General features: G+C 41.6%; 1 protein-coding gene, 1 long non-coding RNA gene and 1 pseudogene across 5 annotated transcripts in view; 1 reads left to right on the top strand and 2 right to left on the bottom strand.

Annotated features, from left to right (window-relative positions):
- The window catches only part of RNF220 (ring finger protein 220), a 216,615-nt gene that overhangs the window by 10,777 nt on the left and 179,420 nt on the right, over nucleotides 1-26,418 (top strand). The gene's annotated exons all lie outside the window — the stretch shown is intronic.
- Nucleotides 1-26,418, bottom strand: part of LOC309658055 — a 77,870-nt gene that overhangs the window by 25,671 nt on the left and 25,781 nt on the right. The gene's annotated exons all lie outside the window — the stretch shown is intronic.
- LOC309658011 (cytochrome c oxidase subunit 7C, mitochondrial pseudogene) lies at nucleotides 17,975-24,262 on the bottom strand (annotated as a pseudogene). The gene is made up of 2 exons (XR_014268810.1): nucleotides 24,066-24,262; nucleotides 17,975-23,738 (listed from the first exon to the last, which is right to left on the bottom strand). The product of XR_014268810.1 is annotated as a cytochrome c oxidase subunit 7C, mitochondrial pseudogene (transcript).

Genomic DNA, 26,418 nt, shown 5'->3' with positions numbered 1-26,418 from the left:
TGGACGCATGGGCTTCCTTCCTGACAGGCCAACCTGGTGGGGCTTCATTCAGCCTGAGCAGCAGTCAAGGCTGATTTACGGGTAAGAGGTCCCAGACAGACATGTGCTCTTAACCCTTTCCTAACTGCTGAGGTGCCTCCTTGCAAATGCTGCCCTCCTCTTCCAGTTTCCCATCATGGCGTGGGTATCTTTTTATTGTGGTTGTTTCTTTATTCAAAGAGAGTACCTGCTGCTGAAGGACCTAATATCTTCTTCATGAAAAAGCTGGGTCTCTGGAAGTTGAATGACTTGAAATTTCGAGATCTTACCATCCAGTCTGTGATGGCTGGCATTGTGGCTTCTGGCTGGTATAACTCTCAGGCTCTTGGTGACATTACATTGACTTTGGAGTGCTGTGTCCATCTCAGATCATGGCAAGTGCCTCCTGGAATCTGTACTGGAGTGATCCTGTGAGCCTCCGATCTACATCTATAAAATACTGATACTGCAGAAGGAATGGTGCTGCTTCATCTTGGGTGTTTTTTGGTGGCGTTGTGGGTAAAACTGCAGCAGAGTACAGGAGGCATGGTTCAGTTTCCAACCTGATAGAAAGTATGATACACTCATCAATTCATTTAATCATTCAACCAGTATTTCCTAAGTACTTGTGTCCTTCCAGACACTGTGCTGGGTGCTGGGGATACGATGATGAGCAAGACAGATTAGAGTTGCTGCCTTACTGGAGCTGAAAGCTTAACAAGCAGTTGCAGGATGTTGTGAAAAGTACTCTAATAGGGGAAATATAAAACACCATGGGGTTAGAAGCAGGAGCACCTATCTTGTCTGTGAGTCAGGAATAGCTTTCTGGAGGGAGTGACCTTTAAGCTGATATCTGAAAATCAAGGAGTTACTTATTCAAAGAGGCTAGGTGTGGCAGTTTGCTTTTCTGGACCAAGTATTGCATCTGAATGCGGAAAAAAGAACTCCGGAGCTTCCAAGGATTGCTCATGATGGTGAGTAAGAATAGAATTTCTCTCTACCAGGGCCTCAGACCTGACCTTGGGTCTCCATTATATTTCATCCTATAGCCAGGCATTCTTGAGAATGTCCATTTGGTGCTTATATGGTTCTGAGGCCCAGCATCATGTAGGGTCTTGCTTTTAAAGTAACTTTCTAAAGATCAGTCACTATAAAATACTTCCTGATGACATATGATATCTTAAGACCCATGAGCACACACAACCATGCTTGGGATGGAGTAGACACTCAGGAAATATTTGCTGAATGCAGGAGGACCATGACCCTGATGATGTTTAGTGGGATAGATTAAGTGCCCTAAGCTTTATACTAAAGTTCATGCTCAGCTATGTACTTTGCCCTGCATGGAGACCTGATGGATCTCAGGATCTAGAGTACTTCCTGGCCATTAAACTAAGCCACATCGCACCGAGGATTCTTGGCAGGATTTCTTGGCAAAGTTTCCTATGGGAGGTGCATTGCACAGACTTGACTTGCACGAGGGAGGTTAGGAGAGTAGTGCCAAGACTACCGAAGAAGGAAAAAAAGAAGGCGAAGCCAACTGTTGTCCCAGCCTGGCTCATGTAGGCATCCTAAAAACAGTTCCTTCCAGCCGGGGCCTCGGGACTCCGCCGTCTCTGCTGTGGTTTTCCTTCCCCCGGCCTCTTATCGCCATTGTCGTAGCTCTACATGCACAGCATTTCCTGAGCTCCTGTGTGTAGAGCCCTGGGCTCTGCGCTGTTTGCGGGGGAGTCAAAGAGTTAGGAGATGATACTTCCTCTTCTTGAGGGCCTTATGGTTAAGGTGAGTAGTTAGGATGTACATGTGAAAAAGAAACAATAACGTAAGATAACAGACAGATAGGACTCTGGGATTTCAGGAGAGGGAGTAATCCCCAAGGCTGGTTTCTCAAAATGTGATCTAAGGACCACCAGCATCCTGATCACTTGTGGTTGTGGTGGCGGAGGGGCTGGGCTGGGGATGGGGGAGAATGTTACTTATAATGCATATTCCCAGGGCCCACACCAGACCTCCTAATCAGAATCACAGGGAACGTGGCCTGGAAATCTGCATATTGAGCAAGCAGGTGGTTCTCCTTAAAGTTTATGACCCCCTCCTCTAGGGTGAGAGTCTCAGAGGGAAGCTCTGGCAGAGGAGTATGGCTTTGGAGGAAGGGGAGTCAGGACCAGGCAGTGGAGAGGGAGAGGCTGGGATTCCACTGAGGAGACCGGGGCTGGTGAGGGTGAAGACCCAGGGCTTGCCCACGGCAGTACCTTCTCCAGTCTCCTGTCGTGGGTGGGATCTGGCAGCTGCCTCTCCTTCCCAGCTTTGCCTTCACTCCTCCTCATGTTGTTTCCCTCTCCCTCCCTTATTGCCGATCAGCTGACTGTATTGGCGCAGACCTCCCCTTTCTTGGTGCAGCATTGTAATTGAGGTGGCCCAGCGGACGGGTTCATGGTGCTTAGCCAGATGTGAGGGAGGCCAGTGAGCGCTTTGGTGCTCCTTGGGCTCCAGCCAGCTTGTCTTCTCACTGTTGTTATACTGCCGAGAAGGGGCTGGAGAGTATTTTTTGCCAGCCTCCTCTCTCCTCTTCCCCCTGAAGCTTCTGTTGCTGAAATGCTCATTTGGAAAGAAAGAAGGGTTAGAGGAATCTCACAGTGTCAGAATCGGTCACCAGCACCTGCAGGCTGGCTCTCTGCTTCAAGCTTTAACCCTTCTGGGGGCAGCTGCCAGTGGGCAGGAGGTTAAAAGAGCCGCGAATAGGGGCCTGGTTCACGGTTCGGGTGGCTGCAGACACCTGTACGCTAGTGGTTGCTCTTGGCAACCTTGCTAATGGACTTGGGCTGGTGTTCTTTTCCCAGCGTACTTGCCCCTTCTTAAACACTCATCACTTTGTACTGTAATTATTTGCTTAATTGTCCCACCTCCAAGGGCCCATGTCTGTCCCCTGTGTGACTCTATGCAGTATTTCTCCTCGTGTAGCACCTGGCTCAATAAACATTTGTTGGGAGAGTAAGGGAACCCAGGATCACTGTTTCCTGGGCCAGGTTATGCTGAGCGTTGCCAGCTGGCTCTACCCACTGTGACCTAGTCTGAAGGACCACACAGGATCCACCAAGGGCTGGGCACCTCGTGGCACGTTTACAAGTGGGAAGTGATGACAAGGAGTAGAGGCGTTGGGTACAGCTCAGCGATGGGGCAGGAGCATCGAGCCAGAAGCTCTGACTTGTTATTTGCTAGTTGTGTAACTTTGGGCAAGTTGCTTTGTTTCTCTGAGCCCCAGCTCCTCATGTATAAAACGGGAGGTGGCAAATAATCTTTGCCCTACCTTATAGGGTTCTTGAATCAGAAAAGATAATACAGATGTGTTTTGGTTATCTAAAAGTGACCATATAAAGGACACACAATATATATTTTATATATATATATATCCCCTTCCAGGAACATCTGTCTAAAGAGTAAAATGGTCTTAGGAGACTAAAGTAGTTTATGAAATACCTGAGTGTTCAACCTAGAGGGAGCCCTCTTACATGCTGTTTCATCCTTGAAGTTGGCTCCAGAAGAGAGGCTGCATTCCCTGACACTGGCTGCAGCTGTTTATTTTCCTAGGCAGTTTGGGACAAAAGTTGTGTAGACTTTTTGTGAACGTAGGTTGGCAGGCCCCTTTCTGTAACAGATCTGTGACATCTCAGCTGAAATTTTATCTTGCCAGATTCCCACTGAAAGGAATGTACCCTCTGCCTTTCTTCTCAGCAAAGTTCAGAGCATCTTTATTTTTCGTTTTCCAGGGCCAGTGACTCTAATCCTACTTCGAGGAGGGAAATGTTTTGGCTCAGAGGCATAATGCTTCGGCCTAAGGGATGATAGGCAGAATCAAGGTGAAGAGGGCTTTCTGCCCTGGAGACCTTTCCTAGGCTGCGAGAATAGCCATGCTCTACAGGAGAGTAGGACAAGATGAAGAGGCCCTTGTCAGATTTGGAAGGATTTGGAAGGGCCTTCCCTTAGGGGAGAGCTTTAGAAGTCAGAGCTGGGCCAGGAGAATTGGAAAGAGCAAGCATTTGAAAAAGGCTTTACTTGTGCGGTAAACTTCACTGTGTGATTATTTAATAGACCATTAACAAGCAGATTCATTAACAAGATCTTAATTAACAAGTTCCAGGGTTATTCCTCCAACTTCCCAAGGGAACTGTTCTCCTCCTATTTAGTCCCAGAGACTTCCTATCCTCCTTAAACTAACCACACCAGATGCATTTAAATTCAGTCTTTTTATTGCAAGTGAAATGACTGTGGGCAAAGACAGGCACAGAGGCCGCTCCTAATAAGAATAGTAACATCTTTGGAGCACTTTCTAGGTGTCAGGCCCAATTCTGAGTGCTTTACAGGCAATCATTTATTTAATCCTCATAACATTCCTATGAGATAGGTATTGCCATTTCCATTTTACAGATGAGGAAACTGAGGCCCAGAGCGTTTTAGCAACACACTGTACTCATTGTCACAACAGCAGGAAATAGCAGAGATGAGATTCAAATCCAGGCAGTCTGGCTCCAGAGTCAATGGGAAGGAGGAAAACCCCAGGAGAGGGAGACCTGTGAGTCAGATTCATGAGGAAATAAGAATAAGAATAATCCTTGTATCTGCTCATTTGTGCTGGCCACAGTTCTCAGTACCACACGTATGTATGTCAGGCTGCGTCCTTATGTGAAGTCTTCTGTAGTGAGCAGCTGTTAGGCACAATCTGTTGGCCGCTCACGAGCCTTTGTCACCCTGTCTCCACTGTGAGTTCTGTGAGGTGAGATCTGTGTCTTATTCATCTCTGTTCTCAGTACCTAGAGTGTTGCCTGGAACGTACTAGTTATCATCTAAAACAAAACAAAACAAAACAAAAAACAGTTTGTCAAATGTACCCCTTGATGGAAGGGGAAAGATGCTTTAGCGTCTGCTAAGTCCTAGTGCTTCTCACGGTGCAGTGCCTGCCTTTGGGATACTTCGCACTTTACAGATACCACAATTCAGAAGACCTAACTCTGAGATAGGACAGCTTCATCTCATCTTTCTGTGCCTCAGTTTCCTCAGGATAAAGTAGAATTAGCACTAGTATCAATCCCCTAGGGTTGTTACAAGGATTAAATGTGTTCATATAAAATGCAAATCAAGTCCTAAGAACAGGCCCTGGCACAAAGTAAGCCTTTAATATGAGTTAGCTAGAATCACTATTACAGGGGCTTGGGCACAGATCTGAAGTCTCTTGAACCAGGATCTTCCCGTGACCCCCAACCTCTACTCTTGATAACATTATGGGGACAGTGAACTCTGGTGAGCCCTGATCTCTTATGGGTTTGTACAGTTTGTGACAGGTCTTTCTATAGCCAGAAGAATTCCCAATTGACATTAAGGAGCTGGTACCCACAATGTTGTCCTTCCTTCTTGGCTCCAGTTAAATGGGGCTGGGGCACGAAGGACTAGAACTCACCTGGTGACCCCCCTTTTTAACTGCCCTCAAAGGCATAGGGTGGAAATAACTAGAACTCTTACCCTGGAAAGGACAGTGAACCATCAGGACTTTCTTTTGGGATAAAGGGCTTGGTTAAGTCTTGTTGTTGGCCTCTGCCCTGCCAGCCACTCAAATAGCAAAGTCTGTGGGCCAGCTATATTGGGGAGAGGATGAGGGAGTGGCAGAACGCCTAGAATCATTGGGAAATTTGAGCTAGGAAGGAACTATTGCAGGTTGCTTTATTTTTCTTATTATTTAATTACTTACCTGAAGCTTAAGACTGTGTTTTCCCCTTTATCCTAAGGGAAAAAAATTCCTTTTTCACTATCTAGATTCTCATCCCATTCTTACATTCTACAAAAACCCTTCTCCTCGGGCTTCGCTGGTGGCGCAGTGGTTGAGAATCCGCCTGCCAATGCAGGGGACACGGGTTCGAGCCCTGGTCTGGGAAGATCCCACATGACGCGGAGCAACTTGGCCCGTGAGCCACAACTACTGAGCCTGTGCATCTGGAGCCTGTGCTCCGCAACAAGAGAGACTGCGATAGTGAGAGGCCCATGCACCGCGATGAAGAGTGGCCCCTGCTCGCCGCAACTAGAGAAAGCCCTCGCACAGAAACGAAGACCCAACACAGCCAAAAATAAATAATTAATTAATTTAAAACAAAAAAACCAAAAAACCCTTCTCCTCAATCTCAACTTGAAGACTTCCTAGAACACTTGTTCTCATGGCTGGCCACTTTTGCTCCCACTCCTGTATCCACCCCCTGCCCCATCATCTGTAGTTAACGATCGATTGATGCTCATAAACCCCCAAACTGGCCTCCCTCTTCCCAACTTAGCATCCTTGTGTTCTTTCTAAGTAGCATGGCCACAATATCACTTTCTTTAGCAGCATTCTAACTTCTAAGAAGCTTAATAGGCAAGGAGATTGTGGGCTCTTTGACTTTCTCTGAGCCTCAGCCCTAAGTGGTTTATTCTATTAAGCTGATTCTTGATGGTGCACAGAGCTTCGCTGGATAAGAAGTTGGGGGCAGTGGGGGTGGGGTGCAGTTAGAGGCATAGGATGCTCTCAGTCCCCCTTCCACTCTGCCCCTCCCTCCAAGCCATTCCTGCCCTGTGATTCTGTTTTCAGAGCTCAGGAATGAAGGGAGTGGTAATGGAGCTAAAGTAAAGAACATTTCTTAGCAGACTTAAGAAGTTGGCCTTTTTCCCTGAGCTGTGCTTTGCCCTCTCCCCACTATCCTTCCTGCCCATTTGTTCCTGCTCTTCAATCAACCACTTTGGGATTTTTTTCCTTTCTTTCCTTCCACCTTAACTTTTGCCTCCACTCCCATTATAGCCACACACACAAAAAACAGTAATGAATAAAAATTAAGAACTATTGATTCAAAGGCAGGAAATCCAGGTGTGGAATGTAGGAAAAAATAACAGATTCAGTTCTAACAAGGAAACAATGCAGAATTCTTCTCGATGTTTTTCCTCAGAGTTATGCCAAGATGAATTTCTTCCTTCTGCTATTTGGACCCAGATTAAAGATTTTCGGGTTTCCCTATTAACATTCTTTCTTGCTTCAGGAGGGCCAGCAGGTTGGAGAGCAGAAGAGTGTCTGTTTTTTACTGAATCACGGTCAGCTGCAGAGAAACTTTAAGGGAACTTTGTGAGCAGGAAAAATGGGGCTGTCGGAGAATTGAGGGAAGGGAATCACGAGTGTAAGTGTAGAAAAAGTACAGGACAGACTTCACAGAGGAGGCAGGAAGAAAACCAGAAGTGATCAGAAAGCTAAAAAGAAGGAAAGAAAACTTGAAGATGGAGGCAGGAAGACGATGGAAATTTTGAAGCATTTCAAGGAATTACACATATTTTGTTTGATAACACAGCCATTGTTGGTGAAGGTATGGGGAGACAGGGTCCTGTACACATCATTGGTGGGAGCGTAAAGTGGTACAGTCTCTTTGGAGGGCAGGTTAGCACTATTTGCCTATGAAAGTTTTAAATGCAAATATCCTTTGATGAGATTCAACAATAAGAAATTATCCTACATATATTTGGTCGAGTACCTAAAGATGTATGTACTTTATAGGATTGTTTGTAATTTGAAAAAACAGAAGCAACCTAAATGTAGATTGATAGGGAATTGATAAAATAAATTATGATACATCTGTATAATAGAATATTAGGTAGTGGTTTTTAAAAATGAGTTAGAGCCATATGTGCTTATATGTAAAACAAGGTACAGAGAAGTATATGACCCGTTTGTATAGAGAAGAAGATACGTATATATCTTTATATTGATATTTGCATGCAGAACTTTTGAAAGGGTGCAAAATTAATTGTTGACAGTAGTTTCCTTTGAGGAGTATGACCGAGATGGAAAGTAGGAGTAGTACCTTTTTTTTTTTTAAACTTTGAGTTTATTTATTTATTTACTTATTTATTTATGGCTGTGTTGGGTCTTCGTTTCTGTGCGAGGGCTTTCTCTAGTTGCGGCAAGCAGGGGCCACTCTTCATTGCGGTGCACGGGCCTCTCACTATCACGGCCTCTCTTGTTGCGGAGCACAGGCTCCAGACGCGCAGGCTCAGTAATTGTGGCTCACGGGCCTAGTTGCTCCGCGGCATGTGGGATCTTCCCAGACCAGGGCTCGAACCCGTGTCCCCTGCATTGGCAGGCAGATTCTCAACCACTGCGCCACTAGGGAAGTCCAGGAGTAGTACTTTTTGTTTTACGCTCTTCTGTGGGATTTGAATAGTTAGCATGTACATGTACTATTTTTATAATTTAAAAATCTGGTTTATAATTTAAAACAGATAACGTGGAAGTACTGGAGTAGAAAAAGGACGCTAGGTAAAAACTACAGAAATCCAAATAAAAAGTATGGACTTTGGTTAATAATAGTGTATCAATATTGGCTCGTTAGTTATGACGAAGTACCATACTAAAATAAGATGTTAATAATAGGGGAAACTGAGTGTGAGGAATATAGGAACTTTCTGTACTATCTTTGCAACTTTTTTGTAAATCTAGAAACTATTCTAAAAGATTTATTTTAAAAAAGACAATTTGGAAGACTATTTTATGGGAAAGGTCCATAGCCTAGCATCTAAAGATTGAATCTTAGAGAGATGAATTGATAAAAATTGAATGATTCGTCTGGTTCTAGAACTAATTACTAATTGGTTCCATTTCTTTCAAACGGCCAAGTGGGATGAGATGTACAGTCACAATTGCTGGACAAGTGTCTGATTTCTTGTTGTTGTTTATTAAATTAATTTTCTCTTCTGAATTAGTTTGTAAAAAAGTTTAACTGATGGTTGTTTCAGTTTCAACGTCCAAAAAGTACAGACTGGTCCGGGAGCTATATGGTGAAGGAGTTTCAAAAATGAAGAGACTTAAAGGTGGTCAAATGCTTGCTGCTTTCTTCAGATGAGCAGGGTGGGGTGGACAGAGTGCAGATGTGAAGGGTATGTGGATTCCCACTTAACTAGCTCCGTTTATGGCCATTTCTATGAGATTTGCCCCTCACGTCGGCACTGCAGCCAAGTAGAAGCAGGCCAGAAGACTCCATCCCTTGCCATCCTCTAAGTGGGGTCCCTTTCCTCCATGTACCATGAGGGCTAGTGGTGGCCATTGGCAGTTCTTTGCAGCATTAGGGTCTAGAAAACACAGACCTGCCATTGGCTCAATATATGTCCACATCTGTCTTTCTGCCACTGATGGTAAGAAATGGTTAAGACCACGTATAAGAAATGTTCCCTCTGAATTAGTTTACATGCCAGCCAGAGGAAGGAGGACTTGGTTTTACCTTTCCATGTAGTGGAAGGAGATCTCTAGGCCCTGCGCCCAGTTGACCTTGGCACCCAGTTCAGAGGAGGGATCCTCTGTAGTACTAGATACAACTGATGACTTCATCCTTCTGGGAATTCCCCTCCCTTGGCTTCTGGGACATGATACTCCCTTGGTTCTTTTTCTACTTCTTCAACCATGTTTTTGTTCCCATAATACCTGGTGTTTCCCCTTATTGCAACACTTATTTTGTTTTATCATGATAGAGAGTGAAGTGTGCAGGTGAGGGGAGTAGGGTGCTATGTTACCCTGTAGAGGAATTTTAAAACAACAATCAACTAAAAGTTTGCTTGCTTTTAAATACCATCACATGCTGACAGTTTTAAACAACGTTGATTATAATATATTTCTCCCCGAAAATCTCTTTTGTTGGTCTAAGTTCTGAAAAATTGCTGTGGTTATTGAGTTTTAATAATACATATGTACGTTTCAAATTTACATCTTTTTTATTATTTATTCTTTAATAAACACTGCATTCTGTAAGGAAGAATTGGGAGAACTTCCAGTTACACTGTGGGCCACGACATCTGCAGACTCGCTTCAAGTGTAAGTGCCTAACAGCTCAGAAGCAACTGAGCTCACTTAGGACACAGTTTCTATCCGTATTCATATGCAGGAATATGCAGTACCCAAGTCCTGTAATACTGCATATTCCTGCATATGAAGAGTAGATTCAAAGTGAACAATGAGAGCACATTAATTATAAAGAGGAGGAAGCATAAATTGAGTTATTTCAATTCTGCCATTCTTTGGGACTACTTGGAGTTCTTATTTATGTTTAAATTTTGGAACAGTGAAACAAGCTGTGAATGAGGGGTGGGACATTTCTGTTTGGTCTGTGCAAATTTTAGTTCACCTAGTAAATAGTTTACTAAACTAGAATATCTCTAAAAATAAAACATTCCTTTAATATTGTTAATCACTTATGTTAAAGCTGAAGAATTAATCAAGAAAATAGCTTTATGACTGATTATGTCATAAAAAATGTAAAAATGATACGCTGTGTCAAATATGCCTGGTATACCTCTGGAGGTGATGTCTGAGTTGAAATATGAGTGATGAGCAGGTGACAACCACATAAGTGTTGGAAGAAGGGTGTGTTGGCACATTTAAAGAGCAGAGAGACGGTCTGAGGGCTTGGATGGGGTGAACTTGGGGGGATGCAGCAAGAGATGAAATGGAGGGGGGCTAGACCTCCGCGAATCTTTAGGGTCACAGAGAGTTTGGATTTTATTCTAGATGCAACAGGAGGCCGCAGAGTGTTTAAACAGGGAGATGTACCATGTTGTCATTTATCATTTAAAAAGATTACTCGGGCTGCTATGTGAATAACCGACTGAAGGAGGGTAAGTGTCCGTAAAAGAGGACCACTGTAAAAAGGCCATTGCAGTGTCCCAGTGAGAGAGGGGGAAGGAAGCATGTCTGTCTTACACTTCTTGAAATAGCCACAATGCCTTTCCCATAGTAGGTACTTAATAAATACTAAATAAATAAATTTATAAAGCACTACGTGTCTTAAAACAAAACAAAACAAAACCAAAACTGCAACAGGACGGATGCTGAGTAACATGGTGTTAAGCCAAGAACCACTGACTTTGATGCTCAACAGATTGGATTTTAGTCACAGCTCAAGCACTTATTAGCTGAGCTGCTTTGGGGCAGGTCATTTAAACTTTTCTGAGCCTCAGTTTTCGTGTCTGCAAAATGGGAGTGAGCTGACTCACCTTTTTGTTTTATTGAACAAATTAAATGAGATAATGTGTTTATAGCATGGTGCCTGATCTGCGGTAGCCACTCAATAAATAGTGACTATTATGGTTAGCAGGACATGAGATAGTGGTCACTGGGGCTTTGATGTGGTTCCAGCCATGGGGACAGGGCATCTGAGACTCCTTAGGGTGTGAGGAACACTTTGGATCTTTTCACAATTGAGATTCTGTCTCGTGAATCTAAACTTTCACTGGCCCTTGAGTAACTGGATTTTCAAGTCTAATGAGGAAAAATCAGAAGAGAACTCTGGAAAGAGAAAGTTAGGGTTAGATTATTCTCTCAGCTCAGTTCTTCCCTTTGATTTTAGGAGGAGTCATATCTCCTGTCCCTTCATTTCCAAGTGGAACAGTGAAGTCCTAAGGTATGTGCTTCCTTCCACGCAAAGTAGCTACTCCCCAAAGCAAGTTTCCAGTTTTCTCTGCAAAAGCTCCACTTTTGCAGAGTGACACGTAGTGCTTTATAAATTTATTTATTTAGTATTTATTAAGTACCTACTATGGGAAAGGCATTGTGGCTATTTCAAGAAGTGTAAGACAGACATGCTTCCTTCCCCCTCTCTCACTGGGACACTGCAATGGCCTTTTTACAGTGGAGCACAGGGAGCTCTAGTCTTGTACCTAGTTAAATGCCTCACTTAAGGATGCAATCATAGCTGTTTGGCTCTGTAAATCATTTCACCCTCACCTAGAGCATTCCAGGCCTCTGGGACTGCAGCAATGGCCATTCAGAATCTTTGAGGGCAGGGTGGAGCTGGAGACAGCATTTATCCTCAGAGAGGAGAGAGCCACCTCTTTGGGGGTGACATATTTTTTCTTTCTCTTAAGGTTTTCTTGCCAAGATACGTGTGTATGTGTGTGTGTGTGTGTGCGTGTGTGTGTGAGAGAGAGAGAGAGAGAAAGAGAGAGAGGAAAAAGGCCCAACAGTGTAGAGAAACTGTTAGCACAAAGGCCAGGGGGAGGGACTTGCCAGGGAAGACAAGGAAGTGATTTTGCCCAGTTTAAATCCCACTTGAACCGTGTGGTTTCTGAGTCCTGAACCTTTTGAGGTTCAAGTTGAGTGCACTCTCGACAAAACGTGATTTTCTGGTTCACATCAAAAAGGCTTTAAAAGACTTCGAAGTCTTTTCCTTGGGACATCAAACAGCCCTCCACAAAGCAGGGTGCTGATGAGATGCCTGCAAATGAACAGATTCAACTCTCCCGTGAGGATTAGATTCTCCTTAAGAAGCATGTGAAGTTGGAAACACGGGAGAAGGGGCTACACCAAATATACTCCCACACGGGGACCCTGGCGTCCTCGCGCCTGTTTACCCTCAGTACCTCCCGGGCCTGGAAGCTGACCTTATTTGTTATAAGGTTCACATCGGAGTACCCAGGGAATTAGAAGCCGAAAACAAACTCTTCTGTATTCTCTACCTTGCCTAAGGCAACACTTATGTCCCCCAATAAAAGGTGTAAATTAACTTAGAAAAGATAGGTCATTCCTTTGAAAAATTGTCAGTTGTCTAGGTGGCTTAGAGCAGAATTTTGCTTATTGAACCAGCCTCAATCTTTAGAGAAATAAGGACTTAAATATCTGCTCTCTTAAGGTAAGTGGACTAGCCGACTTCGAGTTTGGGGTAGGAAACCAACCAACGCAGTAGACTCTGTTTCAGAGCCAGCAGCAGATGCTAACTGCAGACACGGCTCTGGGTAGGTCTACGGCATGTACGCAGTCTCTATGCTGAGCAGCTGAAATATTAATGATTAGCTTTAAGGTGAAGCAACTCTCCTGAAGAAACCATAATTAGCAATTAAAGTATATTTAAAAAACTGTTCCAACCAGCAGCTTCTAAATAAATAATTGTCACTGCTGATTGAACCTGTTTTCTTTCCCTGTGTTTCTTATCTTGTTCCTCCCTTGCATAACTTACAACCCTGTAAATGCTCAGTAGCTTTTAATATGATTCTGTCAATACGTTTACCATGGTGACTTGGGCCGTATTTGGCGAGCATTTGAAGAAATCAGTCACTGGTTGGAGGGAGGAAAGACAAGCTGTCGATATCCAGGGAGAAATGCTAATAACCCTGGTGACAAATCATCCTCTGGATTCTCCAAGGGTTAAGAAAAAGCACCTCTTAGACATGGGAGCTCAGGGCTAAGTGGTGGTGACTTGTTAGGAAGCACAGACGTTAGCTGTCACAGACCTGCAATGTCCTTTTCATTGTCTTACTTTGTACCTCTCAAAGCCACAGATGAGTTTTGGAGACAAATGGGCCTGGATTTGGGTCCCGATTCCCCTGCTTTTTAACTGTGTGACCTTGAGCAACGCCAAACCTTCATTTTCTCGTCTGTGAGTTAGAGATTGTAATACCTAGCCTCAGAAGGGTGTGGAAAAGGCCTTGCACAAAGATATTATTCACTGCTTCTCAGACTCTTCTGGGAAAGGACACAAACGATAGAAGAAAATAAACTTCTGGCCCCAGCATCGTAATGGTGAATAGAGAGTATAACGTATTTAGGAATCTTACATTATCTAAACTTTTTGTGAATTTTGCATTCTGGGTTTAATTTATCAAAATAATGTTTAAATATGCTTTATCATTAATAGAATTGGTGCTCTGATATGATACATTAATTCAACACTTATTTATTGAATGCCTACTACGTGCCAGGCAGTTATAGACACAAAGGACACAGCAGTGAATAAAATAGGTAAAGTCTGGACTACCAGTGAGTCTACGACTGCATCAATCAGGAAACCTAGTACTGGCTATCTCTGAGGTCCTCTGTGACCCACTTGAGGGGACATCAAACCCTATGCCAGAGAATCCTGGGGAGGACTGGCTAGTTGCCATGATTTTAAGCAGGGAAAGATAGTGAAACATCTACCCAGAGAGAACTATTAATATTTTGGCATATATCCTTCGAGATTCTTTTTATGAGTAGATAGGTAAGTTGACAAAAATTTTATAAAAGTAGGATTATGTTAACATGCTAGCTTGTGACTTTCTTTTTCACTTTTTCATTTATTATAGATAGTGCTCTGTGTCAGTAAATATAGATCCATAGCACCACTTTTAATAGCTACTTAGTATTCCATTGCAGGGATGTATCATATTTTATTTAACCAACCTCTGGTTGTCTAATTAGATCGTTTCCAGCTTTTCAGTATTATAAACAACACTTACAGAGAACATCTTTATAAATTCACCTTTGTCAAGTGTCTGATCATTTTCTTAGGATATATTCCTAAAAGTAGAATCGCTGGATAAAAAGTATGCATATTTCAATTTTTATGCTTATTGCCAGATTACTTATTTCTTCATGCTCTTATCAACACATTAGGATGAAACTTTTTAATCTTTGCCAATTTAATAAGCAAAATTGTATTATGTTAATTTAATCTGCATTTATTTAGTTACTAATGAAGTTAAACATTTTTTAATATTTTCTGAGATTAGTTTATCTTCTTTTTTGAAATGCCTGTTCATTTCTTTTATCCACGTGGTGTCCACCTTTCTCTTATTGATTTTAAGTACTCTTTTTATTAATCCTTTTTCATCTATAATTTATGTTGTATATTTTTTTCCAGTTTATCATTTGTCTTGATATATTGGTGGGGTGTTATTGTTGTTGGTTTTTTTTGTTTTTTGTTTTTGGCTGCACTGGGTCCTTGTTGCAGCTCTTTGTTGCAGTGGGCTTCTCTCTAGTTGTGGTGTGAGGGCTTAGTTGCCCCTTAGCATGTGGGATCTCAGTTTCCCAACCAGGGATCACACCCACATCCCCTGCATTGGAAGGCGGATTCTTAACCACTGGACCACCAGGGAAGTCCCTGTTGTTGTTTATTTTGCATATAGAAGTTTTTAATTTAATGAGGCATTTTATTATTCCTATCCTTTTTAGTTTCTGACTTTTAGCTTCTGACTTTTAGCTTATCCTTAGAAAGGTATAAGGCCACTCCTAATCAATCCCTAAAGCTTCCAATGTGCAGAAGTTACCTCAAAGATAATAGTCCCCAACTTGGAAAAAGCCTAAATCCTGAGATCCTCTGGATGTCCACTCAAAGGGAAGAAAAGAAGTATCCACACCTGAGAGAGGAAGTCTGTAGGACCCCAAGAACACCAATGAAGTTTACACCCTAATGGAAAATACAAAGCAGTAATTAAAAAAAAAAATGTGATGAGTGATATTATAGGAGAAGGGTAGAGGAGGCTATGGAAGGTAACAAGGAAGAAACCTAACTGAGTCCAAGGTCTCAGGATATGCATCCTGGAAGAATAGATATTCAAGTTGAGATTTTAAGACTGAGTAGAAGAGTGGGGAAATACCTTTCCATGCAAGGAAATGGCAAATGCAAAGACTTACAGTCTAGAACTGTAAATTATGGTAGCCACTAGCCTTGTGGGGCTATTTAAATTTAAATTAATTAAAATTAAAGAAGATTAAAATTTGATCTCCTTGGTCCCACTAGCTACAATTCAAGTGCTGACTACCCACATGTGGCTAGTGGCTATTATAGTGGACAGCTATAATATGGAACTTTTTCATCATTGCAGAAAGTTCTATTGGACAATTTCTGTGGAGAAAGAGCTTGATGTATTCAGGGAACTGACAAGAGTTTACTCCAGCAGGTACATTTTTTTTTTTTTTTTTTTTTTATTGCTGTGCTGGGTCTTCATTTCTGTGCGAGGGCTTTCTCTAGTTGCAGCAAGTGGGGGCCACTCTTCATTGCAGTGCGCGGGCCTCTCACCATCGCGGCCTCTCTTGTTGCAGAGCACAGGCTCCAGACACGCAGGTTCAGTAATTGTGGCTCACGGGCCTAGTTGTTCTGTGGCATGGGGGATCTTCCCAGACCAGGGCTTGAACCCGTGTCCCCTGCACCAGCAGGCAGACTCTCAACCACTGCACCACCAGGGAAGCCCAGCAGGTACATATTGTGCAAGGGAGGGGAGGGGCAAAAGATGAAGAGGACATAGCAAAGAATGGAGGGACTTAGTCAAAGCTGACCCTGGGATTGGGACTGATGTTCCCAGCCTGTTATAGAGGAAGTAAAAGGGAAACCAGGAAATAAGTTTAAGATTTATTATACAACAACCCTTCAGGTAGATATCATCTCCATTTTATAGTCTCAGAAGATTTAAGACATTGACCAACACACAGCTAGTTAGTGGCAGAGCTGGGATTCAAAGCCAGACCTGTCTGATGCCAAAAACTTGTGCTCTTGCCCTGTATCACTGCAATAGATTGCAGAAATCTCTACCAAATGATCTCTTCAGTCAGGATAGAAGGGATTCTGACTTAGAAGAGACTGCTTCTCAACTTGGTCCTTCTTCTGTTGGGGGAATATTAATCATGGGTGAACTTGGGACCCCACCTGGAGGTACAAGTGAGAGCTTAGAGGCAGAACTTTCTTTGGAGCCTTAGGCCTCCTGTTCCCTGAGTCTCAAAGAGAAACTCCTTCAGATACCTTAGAGACCTTGATATTAGCCAAATTCAAGCGGGAGATCTCCTCAGGGCCTGGCCCTCCGAACCAGGACTGCATTGTCAAGGAGAGCAGCCAGCTTGAAGCAAACTATCTGAAACCTGGCGGTGGCACTCCTATGTATCAGAATGTGTCCCTTGATTCATCCCCTGACCTAGAACCTGTTGCGGTGGCCACTTCCAAGGTACTATCTTTGGAAAGAAAGAGTGCCGGTCCCCCGTTAAAGGGGAATTCCTTGCCCTAGTACAATCCCATCTCATCCAGCAGTTGAGAGAAGTGTCAGGCCGTGCCTGCCCCAGCCCTAAGCAGCCATGGGGACCGAGGCTTTTAGTTTGCTGTCACAACTCCAGGCATTTTCTGAGCCTGTGAAAGTCATGCATGGCAGGATATTAAAGAGAATTACCATCAGGATGTGAATTCTAGATTAGTCTGTTTCCCTAAGTACAGTATCTATTATTTTCTAGGGTGAACATGGTACCTTCACATTCTCTGAGCTGGTATGAATGAATGAGGGGAAGATAAAATGTAGAATCATTCAGAACAGGAATAATGAAGGATGCAAATCTGGGGAAGAAATACGAGATACGGTCAAGGTGATAGATAAAAGGATTAGCCTTGGAGATGAGCAGTTATTCTAAGAGGAGTGAAAGAAGAGAAAAATTTTAATTGATGGGGAGAAAGATTCTAGTGGCCTCTACCTTTAAAGTAGGAAGTGGAGAACTGTGGAGGAAAGGACAGAGTAGCAGCTGAAAACTTAATGCATGGAGAAGGTTTGTGATCTCCGTTGAATGTAGTGCATAGATTACTCAAGACATGATTATAAGAAGAGTAAGCAGCATTTCTTCATTCATTCATTCATTCCACAAATTTATTGAGTACCTACTATATACTGTGAACTATTAGATCATAAGAATCCAGTGTAAACAAGACCCAGCTTTCCTTCAAGCAGCTTACAGTTGTGGAGAACACAGATATATAAACAGCCAAATACATTACATTGCAGCAAGTATTTTAAGACAGATAAGTACATGGTATAGTTCACAGGACTGGTACCCAACCTAGAATTAGGTCAAGGAATTTTTTTTTCCAGTTTTATAACTTTATTTGACCATCAGCTGTAAGTTCTCATCCAGATTTTTGAAAGCAGTGACAGGTACATAGGTATACAGCGTATAGAGCTTGTTTCGTGGACCTTCATCCTCAGTACGTTTTCTGGACAACCACACCTGGACGGATACAGTATGGGGCATTCCTTATTCCTTTGACCCAGACAGCTTTGTTGAGCCTGGTGTCAATGCACTCAGCTGGAGTTCCCGTTTTTTTCATGGCAAATTTCCATATCTCTTTGAGTGCCCGAGGGGCATACTTCTTGAACTCTACTCCATGGATGTTCATGTAAATGTTGATGGTGTATTCTCTGGTCACTACCTCGTTGATTTCAGAACAGTCCTTCTTCTTGCCACCTTTTTTTGTGGGACCCAGGTTGGAAAGCAGGGGATCCTTTATGTTTCAATTCACATGTATGTATCTCCTATGTGAAGCCTTTTCTGATTTCTTTTTAATTTTCAACAAAACAGCTTTTCACTTATAAACACATCTAGCAGTACATAGTTGTTAATGTACTTTTTGTTTTTTCCCTAAGTACATTAATTTTTTCTTTTATATTGTGAAATATAGCATACCTAGAGAAAGATGCACAAACTGTATGTGTACAGTTAAGCAAATAATTGAACCCTCATGAAACCACAGCCAGCCCAAGAAACAGAACATTTCCAGCATCCTACTAATCCTTTGTATACTTCTCCCTGGTCACAACCCATCTCTCCCTTACTTGGATAATCACTCCCTTGACTTTTATGATGATTACTTTCCAGCTTTTCTTTATAATTTTATTACCTATGTCTGTATCCCTAAACAATACAGTTTAATTTAGCATTCTTGGATCTTTATATGGGTAAAATCATGTTTTTGTACTGTTTGGGTCTTGTTTCTTTTGTTCATCATTAAGAGTTTAGGATTCATCCATATTATTGCGTGTACTTGGAGTTCATTCATTTTTATTGCTGTATTATAGTCCATTGTATGAATACACCCTGATTCATGTATCCATTCCAATGATGATTCATATTTAGGTTATTTCCAATTTTTTTTCTTATGGAAAATGCTACCACAAACATTTTTTATAAGTGTCCTGGTGTACAGGACACAAGTTTCATTAGGGTAGAGATCTGGAACTAGAATTGCTGGGTCCTGAGATAAGTGCTTCTTCAACTTTACTAGCTAACATCAAACTGTTTCCAAAGAGGTTCTGCCAGTTTGTTCTACTACCAGCATGTAGAATTTTTGTTGTTCCACATTCTTACCAATACTTGGTATTGTGAGACCTTTTCATTTTTGCCAGCCTTGTGGATATATAACAATTTCTCAGTATGGTTCTTACTTAAATTTCCCTGGTTACTGGGTAGAGTACGTTTTCATGTGTTTATTAGCCATTGATTTTTCTTTTTTTGTGAAGTACCTTTTCAGAGTTCCGCTGATTTTTCTATTGGGTTGTCTCTAACCTGATTTCTTCATGTAGACATAGTATTTCTCCTTCTAGTCAACCTATTCTCCCTATGAGTATCTCCTACAAATATACTCTTTTTTGTTGTTGTTGGCTGCGCCGCATGGCTTGTGGGATCTCAGCTCCCCAGACAGGGACTGAACCCAGGCCACGGCAGTGAAAGCCTAGAATCCTAACCACTGGACCACCAGGGAATTCCCATCCTACACATATATTCTGTATTTTCTAACTGCTCTCCTTATCTCTCAACTCCATCCTCTTCATAGCTACCAGAGTTCTGTTTCTAAGACAAGCCCTGTTCTTGTAACTCCCATGCCTGGAACCCTTTGGTGGCCCCCATGGCCTCACCGACAGCACAGCGTGGAAGGCCCTCCATCATCTGCCCTCTGCCCAGCAAGCCTCAGCTCTTACTGGATCCTCCCAGCTCCTCCTCCCTCCTTTTTTACTGTAACCTCCATCTCTACCAAGCTGCTTGCAGTTCCCTGAACACATAAAATTGTTTTACACCTGTCTTTGCTAGTTATCCTTTTTCTTCCTTTTGCTCTTAATTTGGAAAACACTCATCTTTTTAAAACTCAGTTCAAAGGTCACTGCCTCTAAGAAACCTTTCCAGCTTGCCTTCTCATCTCTCATTAACCTCTCCATCTCTTGTCCTTCTACTAAGAACACTATTGTTGTTTCTAGCAGGGCATTTGTTTACTCTATTGCATGTATTGGTCCATATACCTGCCTCCCCCATCAGACTGTACATAAACCCTCTGAAGGCATGGGAAGCCCCTGAATGTAGGGAAATTTCTTATTCCTCTTTTCATTCCTAAGGCCTAGCACAGCGTCTGGTACAGAGCAGGTGGTGGTAAATAGCACAAATTGTTATTAATGTTATAACTATCATTAGGAGTACTTGTCTATCTGTTTTCCTTATTAGATTGTGAATTCCTTGAGGGGCCTGCTACTTGGGTGGTATGCAGTGATATTTGTCTAATGAATGAATAACTTATAAAAACTTCTGAAAACAACGATTTCTTTAAAGCAATATATGGAGTAGGAATATAGAAGTCATGAGTATTAAATTTGTAGAGAAACAAAACTGATTTACATCCATCTCATGAGGATGAAATTTTAGGCCCAAACTAATTCAAAGCAAAATTTTATTAAAAGAAATGTAAAATGTTATGCTTGGGTTAAAATTTTTTTAAGGATTTATGCCATAAGTTTATTTACAAACATATCTAGGATGTTGAGTTCAATCCTTTTTTCAAAGAGATTGCACCTCTTAAAATGCTCCTCTTCATTTCTGTCTCATGGATTATTATTATTTTTTAATATTTATTTGGCTGCATTGGGTCTTAGTTGTGGCACGCGGGATCTTTGTTGCGGCATGTGGGATCTTTTTTTTTAGTTGTGGCACGCAGGATCTTTTAGTTGCGGCATGCGAGCTCTTAGTTGTGGGATGTGGGATCTAGTTCCCTGACCAGGGATCGAACCCAGGTCCCCTGCATTGGGAGCGTGGAGTCTTAGCCACTGGACTACCAGGGAAGTCCCTCATGGATTATTTTTTAAGCAGTTGTTGTCTTACTATAAAGAAAGGTGCAGCAAATCCAGACCCAAAGTACAAAGTCATCATAGCTAATAACCACCACTTGTTTTCCACTGAAAATGGTAAATTATTCCCTGGACCTTCCTCATAGTGGCTCTTACAGACCATAGAGGTTGTGAACCTCTCCGGATGCTCTGTCCCAACATAGCGCTGTTGGGAGCTGTTGGGAGCTCTGCGAAAGGCGCAGAGACTGAAGGTAGAAGAAATGGCGGCAGCACCTTGGTTAAAACATTAAGCTGTAAAAGTAGGAAAAACTTAACTTGTTGGTTCATATGGAAAAGGAGTTCAAATTTGTTAGATGATATTGTCCTCCATCTAAAACAGTTAAGTTTCTGCAGTGGATTATAATTTGCATGTGACTGGAAAGATGAAAATCTAAGGAACACAGTGTCAGGAGATTATCCGTTGGTTAGCACCTATGTCTGCTGTCTGAAGAGCTTGTCACTGTCACAGTGAAAGCTTGTACATGTCCCAGCTAAGACTTTCTTTGCTCAACAAGAGTGCCTGTTCCTCGGAGTAACCATTCTGAAACTGTTTCCAAGATGAAACAATGGATGAACTTCACATGCGTGGTACTCTGTCACAGACAAACCTACGATGAATGATGTACAATTTCTGATCCACGAGCTCTGCTTCCACCTCTTTCTCTCCCGCCCCCAAGAAAGCATATCATAATGGAAGTGAGCAGTAGTGACATTATTTATTATAGTGATAACCTTGATCTGTTCCAAGTTATATTTTCTAAAAACTCAATCATTTCTCTAAACTTCAATACTTTGTTAGTGGTAAGAAATTACTATATTCCTCACAATTGACATCTTGGTTGAGAACCAAGATATGTACAGAGGTATATTTGTAGGAAGAAGAGAGATTTTGGAATCACACCAACTATAATTCATATTGCAGTTCAGTCACTGCCATGTGATCCTCAGCTAGTTGCTTAATATCTCTGACTTTTATCTGAAAAATGGGCTACTTTATAAGTTGCTGTCAGGACTATAAATAATTATGTAAAACACTCAGCATAGTGCCTGCCTCCTAAATATCTTTCAGATCTGTATATATATATCTCTCCCAGCTCCCCACCTCTCCAAGGCTGCATCCCTGTTTTAAGCCACTAACATCTGTGTTCTGGATTACTGCAGCATTGTTCTTACTGGTCTTTTGCCCCCGTCCTTTCTTGCCCTGTTTTATTCAGAGCAAAGGATATTCTGCAAGGCTGACTTGAACCCTTAACCCCTAACATATGGAGACGGATATGTAGCTACCATTTACTGAGCGCCGATCACATGAAAGGAGCTGGTCTAGCATTTTATGCATCATCTCATTGAATCCTCACAATAAGCCTGTGAAGTAGGTATTGTCATTCACCTTCAAAGAACTAGAGGTTGCAGAGATTGAATGACTTGCCCACAGCCACTCTGCTAGGAAGTAAGGAGCGCTGTGTGTGTCCAGGTTTCTCTGGTTTCAAGGTATGTGCTTTGTTCCTGTTTCATGCTGCCTTTGCATCAGGCTCAGAGACTGGTGTTGTTAAACCTCCTAATCCTGTGACTGACTAACTCCGTGTGTGCTGATTCTGGGCTTACCACATTGTCTCCTAGGAATCTGGCTTTGCACATCAATTGGCTACAGGAAGATGATGATGGAGGCAAATATCTGGTCATATATTAATAACTGACACTCTAGTTTTATGCTTCAGTTTTTTATGACTTAGTGAACATGCATAAAGCTCCCTGGGTTCTCTCAACTCTGACAGGATTGAGTGTCTAGACGAGTAAGACTGAGGGCCAGACTCTGGACTTTGATAAGTTTGCCAAGGGAAACACCACCTGGCATGGGTCTTCTGGCAACCAGCCTGCTGCTTCAAGTTACAATTTTCTGATGCCTACAATTAACCTTGAAGACATTGATGAAAAACCTTATATTTGGTTCGAGACTTGACTGCTTTTATAGAATTTTAGCTGGTAACAGAGATGCAGACACTCTCTGCACTTGGTTTCCTGAGACTTAGGCTAGTCTTTGTGAATGGCTGCTCATTTCTTAATGTTTTCTCAAGCATTCAATCAACAAACATGTTTAGAGCCCTATAACAAGGGGGAATACAAAGAAATTTAGTAGTTTAAGATACTTACAATGTAATGGGGATCATTAAACATGAAAAAAAGAAATGACCAACTATTAAAAATACAAGATCCCAGTACTTTCACATGATAAGCATTCTGTGAATCAAATGGGTTTGAAGTGAGTGTTTGATGTAACATGTGCCTGGAGCTTATGTGGGAGCTCAATAAATATTTGTTGAATGATTGTTGAATGTTGACCTTCTAGATGCCACTCTCGTAGACAACTTCTAATCCATACCTCTAGCCCTGATGTCTCTAACAAGCTGCAGACTTGAGATATCCAACTCTCCACTGGACTGGTTAACCTCAGTGAATAGCCCATGAGCACCTCAATCACAACATATCAAAACTGATTTTATTAACTTTCCCTCTTTGGAGAAGCAGTATAACCTCGGGATTAAGAGCACAGGGTCTGGGATATTGGCTGTACTTATGGCTAAGTGACCTTGGGAAAGTCTCTTAGCTCTTCTTTCCTCGTGTGAGGGAAATATAAGGTTCTTCTTCATATTCAATGATATAATGGATACAAAGCATTTAACATAGTACCTGCACACAGTAATCATTAAATATTAGCTATTGTCATAATTTCCCCCAAACTTCCTGTTTTCCTTATTTGGTAATGATATCATTATCCACTCCAACCCTCTCCTTCACCCCTCGCATCTAATTAGTTACCAAAAACTGTATGTTCTACCTTTTTACTATCTTTATGATTCATTCAACATATACTTACTCAACATCTGCTGAATGCCAAACACATTGCCAGGCACGAAAGACACAGAGATGAATATTTACCAGTTTCTGTGTTTGCAGAGGCAGATACATACATAGCTGCAGCCTTCAGATGATCCACATAATGGAAATGCACAAAGTGTGTTAAAAAGAGCCTGGGGGCTTCCCTGGTGGCGCAGTGGTTGAGAATCTGCCTGCTAATGCAGGGGACACAGGTTCGAGCCCTGGTCTGGGAGGATCCCACATGCCGTGGAGCAACTAGGCCCGTGAGCCACAACTACTGAGCCTGTGCGTCTGGAGCCTGTGCTCCGCAACAAGAGAGGCCGCAATAGTGAGAGGCCCGCGCACCGCGACGAAGAGTGGCCCCCACTTGCCACAACTAGAGAAAGCCCTCGCACAGAAACGAAGACCCAACACAGCCAAAAATAAAATAAATAAATAAATTAAAATAAAGAGAAATAATTAAAAAAAAAAAAAAGAGCCTGGAAGAGATATCTCTTCCGCCTTTCAAAACCAATGCTCTCGCTTAAGCCTGCATCACCTCTTACTGTAGATATTGCAGGAGGTTTTTTTTCCTTCTTCTTTTGACTGATTTTGAAAATGTACAGGTAAAACAGAAATACTTGCTATAATAAATTACAGAACACTAATTACAAAGTAAAAGTCTCTTTTACTCTACTTCTTTAATCGACTCCCCTCCATAAAGGTAAGTACTGTCTACGGATTAGTATGTACCCTTCCAGACTTTTTCTTCTTTATACATGTGTGCATTTATATATTTTATGGTAGATAAAAATATAGTTTTTTACACAAATGGAATCATACCATAAACATACCTCTTGCTTTTTTCACTTAATGATATATCTTTAAAATTTTTCCATGTCGAAATAAAAACAAAAATAAACAAATGGGACCTAATTAAACTTAAAAGCTTTTCCACAGCAAAGGAAACCATAAGCAAGACAACCCTCAGAATGGGAGAAAATATTGGTAAATGAAGCAACTGACAAAGGATTAATCTCCAAAATATACAAGCAGCTCATGCAGCTCAATATCAAAAAAACAAACAACCCAAACCAGAAATGGGTGGAAGACCTAAGCAGACATTTCTCCAAAGAAGATATACAGATTGCCAACAAACACAAGAAAGGATGCTCAACATCGCTAATCATTAGAGAAATGCAAATCAAAACCACAATGAGGTATCATCTCACACCAGTCAGAATGGCCATCATCAAAAAATCTACAAACAATAAATGCTGGAGAGGGTGTGGAGAAAAGGGAACCCTCCTGCACTGTTGGTGGGAATGTAAATTGATAACAGCCACTATGGAGAACAATATGGAGGTTCCTTAAAAAACTAAAAATAGAACTACCATACGACCCAGCAATCCCACTACTGGGCGTATACCCTGAGAAAACCATAATTCAAAAAGAGTCATGTACCACAGTGTTCATTGCAGCTCTACTTACAATAGCCAGGACATGGAAGCAACCTAAGTGTCCATCGACAGATGAATGGATAAAGATGTGGCACATATATCCAATGGAATGTTACTCAGCCATAAAATGAAACAAAATTGAGTTATTTGTAGCAAGGTGGATGGACCTAGAGACCATCATACAGAGTGAAGTAAGTCAGAAAGAGAAAAACAAATACCATATGCTAACACATATATATGGAATCTAAAAAAAAAAAAGGTTCTGAAGAGCCTAGGGGCAGGACAGGAATAAAGACGCAGACACAGAGAATGGACTTGAGGACATGAGGAGGGGGAAGGGTAAGCTGGGATGAAGTGAGAGAGTGGCATGGACATATATACACTACCAAATGTAAAATAGATAGCTAGTGGAAAGCAGCTGCATAGCACAGGGAGATCAGCTCCGTGCTTTGTGACCACCTAGAGGGGTGGGATAAGGAGTGTGGGAGGGAGGAGCAAGAGGGAGGAGATATGGGGATGTACGTATATGTATAGCTGATTCACTTTGTTATACAGCAGAAACTAACACACCATTGTAAAGCAATTATACTTCAATAACGATGTTAAAAAAATTTTTTTTCTCCATGTCAATACATAATAGAATTATCTTGTTCTTTTAACCCCCAAATGCTTTTCCATATTTTGTAACTACCATGGCTTATTTAGTTATTTTCCTGTTGGAAGCTTTTCAGTTGCTTCCAGTTTTTTACTATTACAAGCACTGCTACAGCAAACTTTTTGCAGAAATATGCAATTATTTCTGCAAGTAAGTTTCTAGTAGTAGAAGTGCTGGGTTAAAAGATGTGAGAATTTATATTTTTGTTAGAGTGTGCTCAGTTACCCTCCAAAAAGACTGCCATCCAACAGTGAATGAGAATGCTCATTCCCCCACATCTCATCAATACTGGATATTATCATTCCTTCAATTTTTGCAACTCTAATGAATTAAAAAGCTATACTTATATTTTATAGATTTGCATTTCTGTGGTTACTAGTGAATTTGAGCATGCTTTAATATATTTATTGATCATTTGTATATCTTCTGTGAATTGCCTTTCTATGTTATTTGCCTGTTTCTCTATTAGATTGTTATCTTTTTCTTATTGATTTGAAGGCTTGCATCATTTCATTCTGATATTCTTTCTCTGTTATATATGTTACAAATATATACATATATATTTTAGTCCATTGTTTGTCTTTATTTACACTGTCTTACATAATACAAAAGGTTTTCATATGTAGTAAAATTCATCAGCCTTTTCTATTATGGCTTCTGGGGTTTGTGTTTCTCTCCCGGAAGATTTTATACATATAATCTTTTTCCTCTCAATACTTTCATAGTTTTATTGTCCAA

This window comes from Balaenoptera physalus (assembly GCF_965194825.1).
Source record: "Balaenoptera physalus genome assembly, chromosome: 1".
NCBI classification, from domain to species: domain Eukaryota; kingdom Metazoa; phylum Chordata; class Mammalia; order Artiodactyla; family Balaenopteridae; genus Balaenoptera; species Balaenoptera physalus.
This window is presented reverse-complemented; position numbering and strand designations above follow the sequence as displayed.